The sequence below is a fragment of the Sus scrofa genome, chromosome 17 (genome assembly GCF_054392235.1).
Source record: "Sus scrofa isolate SSC_HxYL_T2T_F1_AM1 chromosome 17, Sscrofa_HxYL_maternal_Yorkshire_Landrace_v2.0, whole genome shotgun sequence".
Classification (NCBI taxonomy): Eukaryota; Metazoa; Chordata; class Mammalia; order Artiodactyla; family Suidae; genus Sus; species Sus scrofa.
In genome coordinates this window covers 27,898,998-27,914,637 of record NC_139399.1, presented here as the reverse complement: position 1 = coordinate 27,914,637, position 15,640 = coordinate 27,898,998, and the positions used below count along the sequence as shown (strand labels likewise).

General features: G+C 41.3%; 1 long non-coding RNA gene across 2 annotated transcripts in view; it reads left to right on the top strand.

The window, feature by feature from the left end:
* Positions 1-450: 450 nt before the first annotated feature.
* The window catches only part of LOC110257380 (uncharacterized), a 287,173-nt gene continuing 271,983 nt past the window's right edge, over positions 451-15,640 (top strand). For both annotated transcript variants that reach the window (XR_014831929.1, XR_014831930.1), the window contains exon 1: positions 451-666. This is a non-coding gene — a long non-coding RNA (uncharacterized LOC110257380). The remainder of the gene's footprint in view (positions 667-15,640) is intronic.

The window sequence follows — 15,640 nt, the reverse complement described above, 5'->3', positions numbered from 1 at the left end:
GGCTGGGATGGCGACCCAGGGTTCCTGGCGCCATGCAGATGCCCAGCCCATGAAGCGAGGAGTCGGGGGTGGGTGGCTGGGAGGGGTCCAGTTTGCTTCAAGCCTGCGCAGCCCTTTCCCGCCTTTTGGCCTCCTGAGGCCCCAACCACACAGCTTTTCTTTTCTTTTCTTTTCCTTTTCTTTTTATGTTTAATTTCAGAATTTTATTGACTCAGCTTTCTGACTGGATCCCTTCCTCCGCTCGCTCAGCCTCTGGACAAGGCTCAGTTGCACTGTGACACTGAAGGGCTAGGGAGTCTCAGGGGAGGCAAGCGTCCTTGAGCATTGCAGCTATGGACCGTGTGAACCTGACTCCTTACTCCTGGGAGGAGGGGCCTCCAACACTCCAGGTACCCAGGTGATTCTCATTCTGGGACTCCCATAAGCCCATGTGGAATTCCCGAGACTTCTGGGAAGAATGATCGGGGCTGCAACGCCTGGGCATGATTCAGCCATGCTGGGAGCCTCCCATGATGCTCAGTACAAGCCAGCCCATCCCAGCCCTTCCGGTCCATTAGGACCCACACACAGCGAAAGTCACGGAGCACGCCCAGTAGGCTCTTGCTGCAACCTGCTTGCAAAAAAAGTGCGGCTCCTCAAACCCCACTTCGAGTACAGCTGGACCAGGTAATGTGTCAAAATATTTTCCTTCTTGCAAGTTTCGAGTCACCTTCACATCAGTTTGCTCTTTCTCCAGGTGGTTGTGCTTAATTGTTGTTTTCTTTCTTTTTCTTTTTTTGGGGGGGGGGCCTCAGCTATGGCATATGGAAGTTCCCAGAATAGGGGTCCAGTGGGAGCTGTAGCTGCTGGGCTGTGCCACAGGCACAGCAAGCTGCGTCTGGGACCTACACCACAGCTCACTGGGCAACAGCGGATCCTTAACCCGCTGAGTGAGACCAGGGATTGAACTGGCTCCTCATGGATGCTAGTCGGGTTCATTACTCGCTGAGCCACAACAGGAATTACAGTCATTGTTTCATAATATATCTTGCCACTTCATTATGGAGATTTGAAATGTCCATAAATTCGTAAGGTCTTCATTTTCTGGTCAGAACCACTTACCTTTCTGACCTATTTAGATATTTTTCCAAAAACATGTTGCGCTTCAGAGATAATGATTTACTGCTCACTAAAGAAAAAATAATAGGTGCTAACAGGTACATTGCTTGCTTTTGTGTCCTGTTTGAATATGTTGGAGTGGGGGCTGATGAACCTGTGATAAATTCTGGTTTCTCTTCCCCTGTAACCGATAATGCTATGTTTAGATGAAGCAGCCAGCTTGGGCCCAGTTTCCTATATCTGGTTGGGCCTTGGCTGGTGGTGTATTCCCCCTGGAAATTGCACCTCTATCTGGAACGCTTAGTGGAAAGACTTTTTTTTATATGTGATAACAGTGGTCACCGAATTAGGAAAACTCCCTCCCGATGCAGAGGGGGCTAAGACGCCATCTAATCAGAGTGATGAGTTTCACAGGCTCCCTGTGGATCTGGCAGGTGTGTCACTGTACTTTCTAATGCTGCATCCTGATTTGTGAGACTCTGAGTCATAGACACATCTCAGACAGCCAGGCAGTTCATCTATCATCTGAAAAGGGTGGGATAATACACAAGCGTCTTTTCAAAGGAATATTTTATTATTCAGAATGGTAGCATATATATAGACTTCTGGTTAGCCTCCATCAAAGTTAATTCTGTGTACAGTCATTCTCTGAGAATCATCAATTTACAAGTTTTCAGGAAATTGAGAAGCAATGAAATACATAAACGTCTGATGCTCTGCCGAACATGGCTAAATCTCCTTAATGGCTTTGAAAGCAGTTCAGGATTTTCCCATTCCTCTGTGTAATCATTAAAAACAACACTTCTCACATTGCTGGGCAGCAAACATGAAAGGATGAATGCTTGGGCTTGATTCCCTTTTATTCTGTGACACATTCTATTTATTGAGCAAAATTCTGATAACTATTCGTCATTTAGCCATTAGCAGGTGTAGCGTTAGAGGCATAAGTAGTTATTCAAGCTTTTCTATTATAATTGATCCATGTATAAGACGTTTTGGTCAAAACATTTACTCGAAGGGAACATTTTTTAAGCCATTTTACTGTCAAAGTTTTCCAAATAAAGCTTTTAGAAAAACTCGCCTAATTTCTTGTTTTCCCCCCTAATCATAAGGGTTCTCAACCTCATGGCTGTTGATTTAACTACCAGGAATTAGAACAGTACCGGTCTACTCAATAGGTGGTTCATATATGCCAGTTAGGCACTTCTAATTTATGAGACCGGGAATTGGCAGAAAACAGCTTAGGCTCTTAATCATTTAAGAAATATATTTTCCTGACATTACAATCAATAGAAGATGTCTCTTTAAAGTGTGGAGAGGAAACTGCTACGTGGAACCACGTGAAATTGCTGTTATTGTGGGTCAAGAATTGGCGGCAAGTATTGGCAATTTCATGTCCACCCTAACAGATGAGGTGGCATGTGTTTTTAGGCTGTTTTTAACGTTTGAGTCTAAAATTTTCTAAAAAGAGAAACTTGGATGCTTTGGGTAGATGGCCTGAGATTTGCCAGAGTCTTCTTAAGAGCGATTTGAAATTAAAATGGATCCTCTTATTAAAAAAAAAAAGCAACAAAAAACAGATTTAGCTGTCATATCCTGTTAGTATAGAGAAGGATGTCTAGGGATAGTCAATGAAGTGGTTTAATGAGCTCTAGGTGTGGCCTTTGAAAGCAGTGGAATTCATTTACTTGATGTTCAAAGTGACATTTGAGAGAGATGCATTAAAGTGGATGATCATTCAAGGAATATTTCCCTTTAGCATTGATTTGAAGCTATAAAGATGTCTGTGTATAAATCTGTTGACTTAAAGGTAGACAAAGCTTTGTGTAAATCTTTGTGCTGATTTTTTATGCGCTGAAGTGGGTAGTCCTGTTGAGCTTTTCAGTTTATTGTTGATTTCAAGATACACAGAACCAGGTTCCATGGGCAATTAATACCACTCAAGTACATTCCCAGTTTTAAAGGAGAGATTGACTTCTATAGCCACATAAATGGAAGTTCCAAGGGAATAGCAAACTCTGAGATTTTATTTTATTATACGTTTTTATTGGGTGTGGTTGTTTAGAAAGTAACTTCCACTCAAAATGTCATTGTCAGCAGTGCTTTGGATCTTTAAACATCTGTATTCTGTATTGGAATGATATATTCGTGAGCACAGAGCAGCACAATGTGAATTTTTGGTAAGTGGTAAAGCAAACGTGTCTGATTTCACATCTCTAGCGCTATTCGAAATTTAGTAGTAGGCATTTGCAAAATATATGTATGTATATTTTTTGAGTAATAAAACATCATTTTATTCCAAACTAATAAGCAGACTCTTAGAATTATACATATATTGCTCTGTGCTTATCAAGGACTGCTCAATGGGTCCAATTTTATTATCACATTTTCTTAAATGCATTAATATCAAATCAGGACTTTTCCAAGTTTTTCATATCTATCTTTCATTAAACAAAACAAATTATTTCATACCCACCAAAAAAAGTGTTTTTGTATATCTTAACCCAATTCATGGTCATTTACAACCCTGTCCTTATCTGTAATCCCTATTATGTAGCCTCAGATATAAAAGATCATATACCTGGTGACTGAAACCAGGTCTTTTCTCTATAGTGTAAGAATTGGCCTAAAATGCATACTACAGGAATACCTAGATGTTCTTGAAATTTTTATATCAGCATGTCTCAGATTGATAAAAGTCAGTTGGGGATCTTGCTAACATGTTGATTCTAATTCAGTATCTTGGGATGGAACTGGAGGTTCTGCATTTCTAACAAGCTTCCAGAACATGCTGCTGATCCTTGGATCACACCTGGAGAATTGAAGGTCTACACAGTTGAATGCACAGCCAGGTGGAGAGTTAATGCCTGAGCTTTGGAATGGGATAAGGGCTTTGAAGAGAAGCAGGTGTCATAAATCAACTATACCTTACAGAGCTGCTAACAGACATGGTGCTATAGGTAGTATGGGCTCCTAGAACTCAGGCAGTTAAATAGGATTTGAGAGATGTGGGAAGATTGGCCAATTATGTTTGTTTCGAATTCCTGTTGTGGATGAGTGGGTTAAGAACCTGACCAGTGGAGTTCCCGTCGTGGCTCAGTGGTTAACGAATCTGACTAGGAACCATGAGGTTGCGGGTTTGATCCCTGGCCTTGCTCAGTGGGTTAAGGATCCGGCCTTGCCGTGAGCTGTGGTGTAGGTTGCAGACACGGCTTGGATCCCGCGTTGCTGTGGCTCTGGCATTGGCCAGTGGCTACAGCTCTGATTTGGCCTGGGAACCTCCATATGCCGTGGGAGAGGCCCAAGAAATAGCAAAAAGACAAAAAAAAAAAAAAAAAAAAAGAAAGAAAGAACCTGACTAGTATCAGTGAGGATGCAAGTTTGATCCCTGGTCTCACTCAGTGGGTTAAGGATACAGCGTTGCTGTGAGCTGCAATGTAGGTTGCAGATGTGGCTGGATCTGGCATTACTATAGTTGTGGTGAAGGCTGGCAGCTGCAGCTCTGATTCGCCCCCTAGCCTGGGATCTTCCATGTGCCACAGGTGTAGCCCTAAAAAGACACACACACAAATCCCCAAACCAAAACAGTATGTTTGTAGGGGCTATTACCAGGCAAGAACAAAGGAATAAGAGATGGTCAGAAATAGGATAGTTGGGGGTGAAATAAGGAAAAGACAAGTGGAAGTTGCAGAGTTCGTGGGGAACCACCTTCACACCCTGTTATGAACAACCGCTGACAAATGATGCTGTAACCTGAGAATACACCTTAATTGGAGCACTTACCACCCAGAACTATCAAGGCTAGTCTGATCCTTTGTCTCTTCCTAGAGGGTGGAGGCTATGATTTGCTCACTTGACTATAAGTGAATGAGAGCAGGAAGATTCTGAGATCAGGCACTCTCTAGCTCTGGGTATCAATCAGCCTGTGGTTTGTAGGGATTAGTATATTTGTCATATAGTAGGAGTTCCTATTGTGGCTCAGGGGGTTACAAACCTGGCTAGTGTCCATGAGGATGCAGGTTTGATCCCCTCTTGTTCAGTGGATTAAGGATCTGGTGTTGCCGCAGGCTGCAGTGTAGGTTGAAAATGCAACTTGAATCTGGGGTGGCTGTGGTATAGGCTAGCAGTTACAGCTCTGATTCAACCCCTATCCTGGAAACCTCCATATGCCACAGGTGTGGCCCTAAAGAGAAATAAAAATTTTAAAAAGACACTAAGAAAAAAAGACATTTGTCATGTAGTAACTTAATATTCAAAATGTTATACCGGGAGCAGCAACATCACCTGGGAACTTATTAGAAATGTAGGTTCTTGGTCCCCATCCCAGACCTACTGAATCAGAATCAGCATAAGGTCCCCATTGATTCCTATGTAGATTAAACTCTGAGATGCACTAAAAGAGCAAAAAGCAAGAGTCTAGGAGAAAGTTTCTTTGGGCTGCAAGATTTTCATGGCAACATGGAGGCATTTGGGAAAGACAAACTGACTTTTATTTTGGGGCTTAAAGAGTGTGAGCTCAGGGGACATAGGACATTGGCTTCACTATAACCAGAGCTTGAAATCAAAAGCTGCCACTCGGAGCAGAAAAGGGCTCTTTGGGTAACACTGTTCACATGGACACAGCAGGCATTTCACAGAGAGTTGCCTGCCAGGGCCAGAATACTTATGCGGTTACTTTCCTGGGAGCATCAGTGACCCTGCATTACCAGACCCCAAAACAAGAGAATGGGTAGTTCGGGCCAACAGCAGTCACCTCAAGTCACTTGGATAACCTTGCGTCCCAGCCCAGGGGAGATGCATGGGGGGAGGGAACATTGCTTAAGGAAAAAAAACCCAAAAAAACAAAATACTGATTTATCTTCTTTATGGGAATGTTTTCACTCCTCCTTTGTAGAAAGCTGCCTTTTTAAGGGCCTAAGTGTCAAGATCAAAAGCAGCTGAGGAAGAAAGAAGCCAATCGCTTCTAGCTCCTTGCTTCTTCCTCTATTCCAGTACTAAGCACGTTCCTGGGATCAGTTTACAGGCAGTTTGAATTAGCATTTCTTGTGTTACACACCACACCAAAGCACATTCATTTAACTCAGGATACTGGACTTATTTGGGCTGTTCTTCTGGACTTAGGTGGCATGTGTTTGTGGTCAACCGCTGGCTTGACTTGGGGCTGGCTGTTGAAGGTGACCTCTGAAGGCTACTTCGTTTTTGCTCTGTGCCGTCTCTCTTCAAGCAGGCTAGCCCAGGCTTATTCCTATGTCAGTAGGAGGGTTCCAAGAGAGCAAATAAGGTTTATGGAGTCCCTGAGTTCCAGACTGGAACCAGCAGGGTTGGTTAGTCTGTTGGCCAAAGTCACATGGCCAGCCAAAACTCAGAGGGTAGGGAACAGACACAACATGCTTTTTTTTTTTTAATTTTTATTTTTTCCATTATAGTTGATTCACAGTGTTCTGTCAGTTTCTATCGTACAGCAAAGTGACCCAGGCATACATATATATATATATTCTTTTTCTCACATTATCCTCCATCATGTTCCATCACAAGTGGCTAGAAATAGTTCCCTGTGCTATACAGCAGGATCTCATTGCTTATCCACTCCAAATGCACATCACATTGCCACTGCTGTGAATACAGGGAAGGGGGAAATATGCCCATTTATGCAGTCAGTCTACCACACAAGTCAAATGAAGAACCGGAAGGCTTTCAGAGGCAGGGACCCTGCTTCATTCACCTTGGTTCTCTAGTGCCATCTTGGGCATTTAACAGTTTAACTCATTTTGTTATGCTCCTTAAATAGGCTTTGAACTTTCTGGTCAGAATCAAAATTCTGTTAAAATGTTCTGATTACCATACAAAGATTATCTGCTTACCCTAACCAGAAGAAACCTTTTTAAAGTTGCATTTTTAACAATTTATAGGAAGAGTTGTGATAAAAAAATTAGAAAACATGAAATCTGAATGACCTTGCTGAAAATAGGCCTTGCCTCACTTAATAAAAATTCTGACAAGAATGTTTGCCCAAATATATTTATTATAACATTATTATTATTACCTTCTTAGGGCCACATCTGCAGCATTTGGATGTTCCCAGACTAGGGGTCCAATTGGAGCTGGTGCTGCTGGCCTACACCACAGCAATTTGAGATCCAAACCACATCTGCGACCTGCACCACAGCTCATGGCAACACCAGATCCTTAACCCACAGAGAGAGGCCAGGGATTGAACCCACATCCTCATGGATACCAGTCAGGTTCATTTCCACTGAGACACAATGGGACCTCCTATTATAAATTATTTATAAAGACAAACATTGTGAGAACAATGAAAGTATAATTCAAAATTTAAAGGATGGCTCTAGTATAACCACCAGACAGAATATTAAACATCTGTTATAAAGACATCAGTATTAAGTATAATAAATACATGAATATTCATGTGAATATATTTGCTATATATTATATTTACATTAAACATTTAAATATAAATATATTAGATATCTTTATAAATATTTATATAATGTATAAATATTTATAAAATTACATATAATGATATTGTAATTCTTAGATAATGTAGACATGAATAAATAGAAGTCAAGAGCTGTAATTAAATGTGAGGTGTGACTTTATCTGGGCAGATGAGCTACAGTTACAGTGTTTTTACTTTTTTCAATTTTCCAAATATCCTATAATGTAAATATATGTTATACTTTAAAAATTTAAACAGAGGAGTTCCCCTTGTGACTCAACAGTAATGAAACTGACTAGAATCCATGAGGTTTGATCCCTGGCCATGCTCAGTGGGTTAAGGATCCTGAGTTGCCATGAACTGCAGTGTAAGTCACAGACGTGGCTCATGTGTGGTGTTGCTGTGGCGTAGGCCAGGACGCTTCCTATCCTGGAGGCTTCCACATGCTGTGAGTGTGGCCCTACAAACAAAACAAAACAAAAACAAAAAACAAAAGAGAAGGATGGAGAGAAGGAAGACAATTTCTTAGTTTTCTACAAGGATACTTCCTATAACGTCGTAGGTGTTCTCTAGATCATTTAATTCATGCTCCGAACTTCTACGGGTACCACAGCAAAGTTACCCAGAAAGTTCTAAGGAACGAGTTCAGTGGCTCAACCAGCTTCAGAGTTATGGAATACTACTCTCCTGGAAACTTTCATGGGAAAGAGCATATAGATTTCCGCCATGAGAAGATCGGATGGACACAAAGGCCTACTGTCCTGACTTGGTGGGAAAAGTTGAATATCACTGACAGCCTTGAAGAGGAAATTGAGGGTCTTGGTGAAAGCGGAAGAGGACAGTGAGAAGGGACATAGGATGCCAGTCTTATCTGGGGAAGGCAGGTGATGAAAGGGCAAGAATGCAGCTGAGCTAGGGTGGGGGATGGGGAGACAATGTGCTAACTCAGGCTCATAAGACTGCCAGTCCTGGGGGGGATGTTTGGAGATGCCTCAGGGAGGAATTGGAAAGTGGTTTCCATTTGGAGTCATTACTGCGATATAATTGCCCCTTGGGCCAATTGGCAATGGAGAAACACCAGTTTCATCATTTTTAAAAAATCATTTTTAATCTCAGTCAAGAGATCTCCTTTTCCTTTCTCTTCGTTTTCTTCCTTTCCTTTTTCCTCCTCTTAGTTTTCCTTTTTTTTCTTTCTCTCCTCTCTTACTCCCCATGTCTCATCTCCCAGTCACTGCCAATCCCCAGCACATCCCCCAAAGTGATGGATGTGTAAACCCCCAATCATGGATTTATCTTCCCCGAGTGTGGCTATTCAACTTTGTTAGTCACTTACCCCCTATTCACTTCCACTTCAGCATTCTCTTCTAAATCATTTAAAATCTCTCCCTTCCAGATTTCTTTCCTCCTTGATTTATAAACATGGGATGTCAGAGACTTTCTTCAGGCTGGCTCATTTAAATATTAAACCATTTCAGCAGTGTGCAACTGCCTTTAAATTTCAGCTTTCATGGCTTGTGCTTTTTACTAAATTAATAGTCAGCACTTCCATAGCATTTGTGATTTTCAAGGCAGTCCACACACATTAATTAATGCTAATGCTACCCTAAGAGAATGCCATAACTAGCTAACTGACTGAACTTTATCTCGAATTATTTTTAAATGGTTTTCAACTTAGGAGGGAAGTTGCAGAGAATGTGGAAGAATCTATAGTGTTCGCTATCATTTACTGCCTCCTGAAAGTAATGATGCGGCAAATTGAAGTGAATCAACCTCAAAAGGATGTTAAGGTTTGATCCACCTGGAATTAATCATCTCTCAGACTTACCTGTTGCCCAAACTGCATCGACCAAAGCATTGCTCGGAATAAACTTCTAAAGACAAAAACAGTTCATGATCTGGCCATCTTCTCTCTCTTTGTTTACACTAATTGCAACTAAGATTTTAATCACCCTGCTCTCTTTACTTCTTACCCCTAGTTGCAAAGCAAAACAAAAGTTGAACAGAATCAAAAAAATGGTTTACCCTGTAGTCTGTCAGTAAGCATTTAATACCGACTAAGTGTCACATATACTTAGTTCCAGGGGGAAGAGAGAAAAATGATAAAATAATGCAAAATAACAGCCCACTGCTTTTGCCCTAGGCTGGGCTTCTATTTAGTTATGAAATCAAGCTAACGTAGAAAAATGATAAATAATTACTAGGCTCTGGGTCCACAGTGCAGTAGGAGAAAAAAAAATCCTATGGACTGGAAGAGCTGGGTGGGGTTTCAAGGAAGAGTTACAAGTGGCGTTGGCATTATTAGTGGATTGGTGGGTTTCCAACCAATGAAATATACAGGGAGCCATGCCAAGTTCTTGAGCAGCAGGTAGAAAGGGAAAAGAACTGTTTCAGACTGTCATAAGTAGGATATCCTGGAGGTTAGATAGATGGAATAGTAACTTGAGGACTCTTTTAAAGTTACAGACTGGGATTTATTACTATTATTATTATTTTTATGGGAGGGAGGGAAGAAAAGTGGTTAGAGACAATGATTCAAAGAAGGTGAGCGTGGGACTCAGATGAACGTGGGTCCAAATCCTAGTCCTGTGTAGATGGATGACCTTGAGTAATTCTATCCCTCTTGAGCTTCTGTCTCATCTATAAAGGGAGACAGTGATGATTGTACCTAATGTGTGGTAATGTGAGATGTAAAGGAGGTAGTTCAGGAAAACTACTGCACTTGACCCCAGATAATAGCATGATTGGAACCTGGAATAAATAGTAGAGATCACTTTTTTTTTCTCTTGATCAACAAATGAAGCATTTTCTCATCTATCTCCTAGGTGTGCATTCTCCTTCACCATGAAAATGAAAGCCTTAAGGCTTGCATTTGTTTCTTGGGGTATGTCAGAATACTCTGAATGACTACATTATCAGAGCAAAAGAGATACCTGAGAGTATTTAAAAACAGAACTATTCACATTTATTACTGAGCTGACAAGAAAGTGACAGGTCTTTGAAGGCTAAAAACTTAGCAAAGGCAGGAAACCAGCAGGTTAGAGGAATGGGTGGGGTGGTTTCCAGAAGCATCTGTTGAACTGATGTGCTGTGGAGCCTGGATTTTCACAGCCTCCTGGTGTGCATGAGTCAGGTGATAAAGCCTTCAGCCCACACTCCACTGGTGGGAAGTGCATTAGGAGGGTCTCTTCTGCCACCCCCCGCCCCCAAAGGACTGTACTTAGCTGTGGGGGTGAACTAAAAATCTACCCATCTCCTACTTCCTTTGGGGAGGAAGTTTGCCTTCTTGGACCTTGGCTTTGGGTCGAAGGGAAAAAAGTCATTTTTGAGAATTCATAGCCAGCCCACACATGGGTTTGAATCCTGAATTAATTTGATTGATGTGTTCCAAGAAAGCCTCCAGCTGGGAATTTCATATAAAGTGTGATGATGCCTTCTGGTATCTGGCAGGAAAAAAACCCCACAAATCCAAGTCCTCTTTAGACCAGCCCTTCTTAAATTTTCCTGTGCATGGGGTGATGACTAAAATGCAGGTTCTGATTTGGTAGGTTTGGGGCTTGAGATTCTGCAAGTTCACAGTCTTGCACGTGAAGCAATTGTGGCTGGTCCATGGATCACACTTTGATTAAGCTAAAAACCTACCTGGAACTCGGGTCTCAAAACCTACAGAAAACATCCCATGGATATGAAATCACAGTCCATAGAGCTCTTGTATTATCCCTGAGACTTTTTAAAAGTTCTCAGAATCTTTATTTTTTAAACATAGCACTTATTTTGTTGGAATTGTCAAAGACTATTTAGATCTCATCATGCTTTCGTTAAATGTTTACAACAGTAAATAGTTTAAAGTCAATTCATATTATTGGTCTTTCTGTACTGATCAATGCAAGTTATCCATCCAACCATTTCATGGATAATCAATTTATTTTATGTGTAACAGAGATGATGGTAAGATTTTTGGATGTGATAAGTTCTCATTTTCAGTTTTTAGGGAAATCAACAAAACAAGAGAGGCAGAATGTATAACTTTGAAGCTGGTAGAAACAAAATTAAAAAATTTAAAGAAAGAAAGGAAAAATGAAATAACATAGAAAAGGTGACCTACATTAAACACAAACACACCCATTCACACGCCAATAGAAATATACTTAAATAGTAAAAATTGATATAATAGATTTTATTGGATAAAAGATTAAATGTTTCAAAGATTTCAGATGTGAGAAAACATGGAAGCATCTAGCTGAGTGGTTCCTATGATGTGTTTTCTGGCGCAGCAACATTAGTGTCACCTGGAAAATTGTTAGAAATACAGGTTCTTGAACCCACCCCAGAGCATCAGAATTGGGGGCGGGGGGTGCTTTAACAGCGTGAACCACTGCTCTGGCTATATATTCTCTACAAAAGACATGTTGAAACATGAATAGAGACCCCTGAAAGGATGATAGTGGCTAAATATGCAAATGATCACATTGTGTTCTCTGCAGCAGTTGCAAAATAACCATCTAATATCTGTCTATCAGAGGGCAGATTCCAGGGCTTCACCCTATATGTGAGTGTAAGAGCCATTATTAAACTCTAGGGAAGTAGAAAATCTTGAATTCCTTGGCTGAGTTAGGGTCTGGGGACCAATGAGAAGTGAGAAAAAGACCGAGAAGTGTCAGGAATAAAGTGCAGGGCAGGGGAATGTGTGAAAGGAAGTGGCCAGTGACCGGTTGACTGGTGGTGCAAAATGTAAGAGTTCAATGAACAGTCATACTTCATAATCCATATGAGTTGTTTCCACAGCTACACTATACGCCCAACTGATCCTTCTAAATCCTAAATGAAATCACTGCACACAGACATGCATTGTGGATGCTTTTCGTTATGTTTGTTTCTTGAATGTGATGAGAATGAGCTCCACCATATAAGCTTATGTGGTGGTAGATGGACTGGTGGTGATGGAGCTGCGTAGTTTAATAGGTGCTAACTCTATAGGCCAATAAGCCAATCTTCTTCTGCAAATGTGGGACCTCGGGGGTGGGGTGTGTTTGTGTTAAGAATGCAAGGGTCCCTGGACTCCTCAGACATCGGAAGACTTCGATATTCCGCTGATGGTAGACTGGCACCCTGAGCAAACTTACCTAGCTCTGAAGGCTTAGGGACACCCCAGATGACAGCTGGCTCTACTACTCTTGTGCTAGTACTGGTAACACAAAGCAAGAATTCAATGCATGCTTGTTTTTTGTTTTTTGTTTTAAACTTATTCTTTTTGAAGTATAGTTGATTTACAATGTTGTGCAGTGAAGTGACTCAGTCATGTGTATATATACGTTCTTTTTCATATTCTTTTTCTAGTATGGTTTATCACAGGATATTGAATATAGTTCCCTGTGCTATACAGACCTTGTTGTTTATCCATTCTATGTATAATAGTTGGCTTATGTTAATCCCAAACTCCCAGTCCACCCCTCCCCCGCTTCCCCTCCACCTTGGCAACCACAAGACTGTTGTGTAAATATACTTGTTGACTTGCATGTGTGTTTTTTGTTTGTTTGTTTGTCTTTTGTCTCTTTAGGGCCGCACCTGTGGCCGCACCTCAGGTTCGCAGGCTAGGGGTCAAGTCAGAGCTGTAGCTGTAGCTGCCAGCCTACACCCCAGCTCATGGCAACACCAGATCTTTTAACCCACTGAGTGAGGCCAGGGATCGAACCAGCCCCCACATGGATACAAGTCGGGTTTGTTTACCACTCTTCCACAACAGGAACTCCCCTTACCAAGTTTTGATCTTTATTTCTGAAAAGGATATAAAATTCTAGGTCTAGGTGTGTGAATACTCTGACAGTATTCTGACAGTAAGGAGAATGATGCTCACTTGATATGGATTACCAAGCTTGAAACCTTGATCACGCCCTTCTTAAAATGCATGCCTTGTCTCCTATCACTGAGGCTGTTTCTTACAGCCACCTCAGAACAAACTCTTATCTTTACAGTTATCCATCTTCAGGTTATTCAAGGATTCAAGCACAAAGCAAGACTTATACTGTGTCCTAAATCTGTCAGCAGCAAGTGTTAAGCAATACAAAGTACTAGATAAACAACTTAGAGTAATAACCTGGATTTAAGATGCTGTTGGAAAAAGTTATGATGTAGTCAGGACGTATTCAGCCTGTTTGCTGAGTAAAACCTTTTCTTTTTTTTTTTCCTGTGTGGAAAGAAAATGAAGTCAGTTTTTCTCCTTCCTGGAATCCATCTTGGGCACTGAAATATAAAAATAAAATAGAATTTGATTTTTGTATTTTAGATTTTCTACTTGATCTCAAATCCTTGGCAAAGCTATGGATGACTTGGTCACATCATAGGGAAGAAAATACAAATTATAGAGGCACCAGCTACTGTGTAACATTTAGGGCGAACTTATATCCAATATTAGCCTTGAGGGTAGGGCATATTTTATTGAGAATCGATCTGAATCCAGAAGTTAAACTTTTGCTATGGCCCCAAATTTGAATAAGTGGTAATCATGAAAATTCAGGAGAATTGAATAGATGTGACTTTGTGCTTACTTTACTCAAGTAAGATATTATCTAGGGTGCACCATATCTTTAAAATGTAGGGAAGAAAATCAGAGCAGCTTCCAAGTCCACATTCTCAGCCATTGCACCTCCTGTGAATTCTCAAAGTTCACCCCATTGTTTCTATGCGTCTTAAAAAGCTTACAGTGGCTTCTTTTATTTCCTCCTTTTTATGGCCAGTCCTGTGTCATATGAAAATTTCTTGTCTAGGGGTCAAATCGGAGCTACAGCTGGGGCCTGTATCATAGCCACAGCAACACTGACTCCGAGTAGCATCTGCAACCTATGCCACAGCTTGTGGTGACACCTGATCCTTAACCCACTGATCGAGACCAGGGACTGAACCAACATCCTCATGGACAAATGTCGGGTTCATAACCAGCTGGACCACAGTGGGAACTCCCTTACAGTGTCTTCTGTTTGTGAGATTTTGTTTTCATCTATAGCATTTGTGCCCCATGCCGTGGTGACCCCCAAATAAGTCTTCTCTTAATTTCCAGAAGATGCTATAATCAAAAAAGAAAACTACCCAAATCCATTCACACAGATCATGTATTTGGTTTCACTGGTGATTTGGGATCCTGGGAGAGGTTCCAGTTCACACTGTCCATTAGAAAGCTGTGGGTCATTAACACAACCTTTATTGGCTTTCCCCTGCCCCATCTCACTGCAGACGCCCCTTGCCTCCTGGATCATCTCCTAAAGAAACTACTTTATCCCAATTTCTGTCATGGGTTCTGCTTTTGGAGAAATCCAATTTAAGACAATAATATCCCATTTCATAGGTAGCTGTTCTAGGTCAAGTGGTTGCTGAGAACTAAATGAGGTAATTTATGTGAAACACGAATAGTGTCTGGCCCCTAGTAAGCTTTCATAAAATATTCAGAATTCATGGAAATCAGGGATGTGACTCAGTTATTTTGCTTTCCATTCTATGACTCTTCTTTCAAGATTCAAATCTGGGGAGGAAAATGTGATTGGTATGGAGGGTGCCACTTGCCCTGCTGTAGCCAGGGTGATGGCCAGTAACTGATAGTCCTGTGAGGATGACATGGGGTGGGAATAGATTAGTGTCATAAGGAAGGGTCAGCTGGGGTCCCAAGACCTACGCCCCTGGGGTTCTAAGCACTGTTCTGTGTGTGAGGGGACAGAGGCTCAGAAAGATTCAGAGATTTGCCGAAGTCACACAGCCAACGATTGGGGCAGACAGGATATCTGTCTCATTTGATTCTAGATCCTTCTTATCCAGTGCTGGTGGGAAAAAAGGAGTACCAGTCGAGTACCAATCATGATTCAGCCCTCATTGCACACATGAGCTTGAAGATGAACTTAATGTACCTAACCTGGAATTGCAGGCATTAGTGACATTGTTTCTTATTTGAGCTATTTTGCTTCCAATGAGTTGGAGAGAAAATGAGCTATTGATTTTCCAAATCTTCTGCAAGTTATTGATGAAAAGTAAGTACTGAGATTCCCAACTGGGCTCTAAGATGTTGACAACAAATGTGACAGTGAGACTCCCTTTGAACACAGA